A 3,059-nucleotide genomic window follows, 5' to 3' on the forward strand; every position below is an offset into this window, starting at 1 on the left:
GGCGGGATGGAGGCGGGGCAGGGACTCAGGCTGCGGGTTTTCCGCGGCGGGAGCCGGAGGGTCGGCCCTGGAGGTTTGGTGGGCGGTTTTGCGCAGGGGAGGTGTCAGGGTCCCTGGCGGTCCCTGGATTTGGCAGTCTGTGACGCAGTTTTCTAATTTTTGCTTGTCAGGTGTGGAGGCTGGTCCTTTGGGACCTGCTTCCCTGCAGGGAGCATCGCGCCGAAGGCCCCGCGTAGAGCCTAGGGGTTGCAACCTCTCCTAGGCGAGCAGGGAGAGCGCTTTAGGGGTTTCCTTTAGGGTCTAGTTCCAGTCGCCGGGTGTGAAGGGGAAAGGCTCTCCCTCGGAATTCTGGGACTTGTAGTCCTGGCCGCGGTTGGGTTGGGTGCACGTGGGTAACTGTGGAAACGAGTCCCAGAATGCAGCGCGCCTCTCGGAGCCTCCCTTTTCTGCTAACTCGTGCTTTATTCTCGGAGGACCCCGGAGCAGTCTCAGGAGGGTCTCCTATACCCTGGGGCTGGAAACGATTCACTATATCTTCTTTTGTCAGCGGGATGGGGAGAACCAAGCCAAGTGTAGCCCTTTCACGCACACTTGGGTTCTTGATCTCGAAGTTGATTTCCCTTACATTTGCTGGCTTTATTTGTAGAATAAATGCTTAGTCTTGAACCACCTAGCACATAGGCTGTGGGGAAAACATTCAAGATCCAACACAATGTAAAGCAGCGTTTAGAATGGTGTTTTTATTGTGGCATCTATTGTATATAAACACTAGGTTAAAATGTTCAGTCTTACATAAATTTGAGAATGCAGTGGAGACAAATGTAACCCTTGTGCAGATAATACAAGTTATACATCTATTTCTTGGGCTGTCTGGATTGCCCAAGGATGAAGGGACTTTTTGAAAAAAAGTCTTGAATTGAGGTGATGGCGGTGACTTAATAGAATTTAGGGTGCTCCGGTTTCTAAAGCCCTCATGAAAGCGAAAATGAATAAAGAATATATAATGTCTTCAGTTTTCAAAGAATCATGGGAAACAAATGAGATGAGAGCAAGATAAACTCATTGGAGGACCTTTAGAGGTTTTCACGTTTTTTTGTTTTTAGATGAAACCTATAATTCCTTCCCCGTGCCTTTGTAATGTTAGAGACCGCCCTCTAAGTCTGTGGACTTCCCAAACATCACATTCTTTTCAGGTTCCCTTTATCATATGCAATGATTAAAAAAATCTAATGTAGAGGGCCATAAGTTTAGCTCAAAGATGACAGATTATTTTTGTGTGTTATGTAAGGTATTTCGAAACTATTGGTATCATAGCCACTAGAAGAATATTATTATGACCCTAATGATAATTATTTTATCAAAAAGTCCTATGATTTGGAAACCTAGTATGGTTACAAATATACTGAATTTGTGTACTTGATTCAGTGATGGTTCTTTTCATAATAGCTGGAAAATTGGGCAATGTGTGGATTTTTGGGAAATAATTTATATCTTTAAGTTTGTGGTGAAATATTGAGGATACCCTTTGTGATATGTAAATATGTAATATGGATGTGTTTTTTAAAATGTGTATTTAACCCTGGAATTTGCTCTCATAAAGGGGAAAATGTATGAGGTTGAAAACAGAAGTTGTAATTGTCTTCAAGATGGTGTTTTTTAAAGAAAATATTAGGCTAGTCATTTCTTTACTTTTTTCTTTATTACATTCCAAAGGGCAGGTTCCCTTTACACACATAAAACCCACCCTCTCCCTTAGCCCTCCAAACCCTAGGTTTCCATACATTATCAGCTTATAAGCCCCTGGTTTTTAGGTTCCTCTTGGATTTTTGGCGTTTCAGGAAGTCCTTTATTTTCTTGTGAACGTGGCCATGCATTTAAACAGATGTTTCTTATACCTTAGTATTTTTGGACTCTTTTATACGGGGAAGGATTTTTAGGTTATCTTGTCTATCACGTTGCCAAAAGTCTCCCTCATTTTCTCCACCTTAGATCACTTCTGTATGTTTATTCTTTTCTTTCTCTATTTCTGCTTCCAAGAAGTACACCTACTAACACTTGATCACATTTTGTCAAATGTTATTTATCCTTATATCCTCCTGTTTTTAGCTGCTCCCACAAGCTCTTATTAGCTTATTGCTTTCTTCCTGACCATAGTACATTATTCTCATCTTAATAATAATAATAATGTTAACTCAGCAGTTTAAAAATCAGGCTTTTGGAAACTGACCTTGCGATGACCTCTGTTGTGTCAGGATGCCTTTGGCAAGTAACAATACTCAACTAAAAATGGCTTGAATATAGAGCTTATTCAGTAGCAAAAAGTCTAGAGCTGTGATTTCTTATCTATGTTATCTAGATTCGAAGGCTGGTGCAGTGTCTCAACGATCTATACATCTTTTAAGAATCTGTACATCTTTTTCTTCCTCTATTCTTGGTATTTTGGCTTATCAAAAAAAGCTTCAGGCTCATTGCCTCGTGTTTGCAATATGGTTGCTGCAGCACCAGACATCCTGCCTATGTATGAAAGGGAGGGAAGGAGTTTATTTACTTACAACTCTTTCTTAACAGGAATCTTTTCTAGAAGGTTACTTTTCAGTTTTATTAGTTAGAGCTGATCTCATGCCACCGTTGCTTGTGAGGGAGGTTGAGAAAGTGAAATCTGGCATTTTTCAGCTGTTTTTGTGGGATGTGGCCTCTGCTAGGGTGGAAGAAGGGTAAGGCGAATGTTCTGGCTGGGTTGGCAGCCTGCAGGTTATATCCCTGACCCAGCTACTTTGTCCAGCTGTCTCTGGCTTGGTCCCAGTCTTTCTTATCTCTTATTTTCTGCCTCATTCTAAAATACTTAGAGGCGACCTATGAAATGTCGATAAAATCCTGTCAAGAGAAGGCAGATAAACTATAGATTTACAGGCTGTACAAAAATACTTGCCATATATTAGAAATGGGCCATATACTTGGCTCTGAGCTTCCTAGTAGGCAAAACAAAGAGGAAAACAAGACCAGTTAATTTTATTCATTTGGTTAATGAAACTACAATTCATTTAATAACCTAAGCTGGA

General features: G+C 41.0%; 1 protein-coding gene across 5 annotated transcripts in view; it reads left to right on the forward strand.

The window, feature by feature from the left end:
* DCUN1D4 (defective in cullin neddylation 1 domain containing 4) overlaps positions 1–3,059 on the forward strand; it is a 66,521-nt gene that overhangs the window by 1,332 nt on the left and 62,130 nt on the right. The gene's annotated exons all lie outside the window — the stretch shown is intronic.

Source organism: Pteropus alecto, unplaced genomic scaffold (assembly GCF_000325575.1).
Source record: "Pteropus alecto unplaced genomic scaffold, ASM32557v1 scaffold57, whole genome shotgun sequence".
NCBI classification, from domain to species: Eukaryota; Metazoa; Chordata; class Mammalia; order Chiroptera; family Pteropodidae; genus Pteropus; species Pteropus alecto.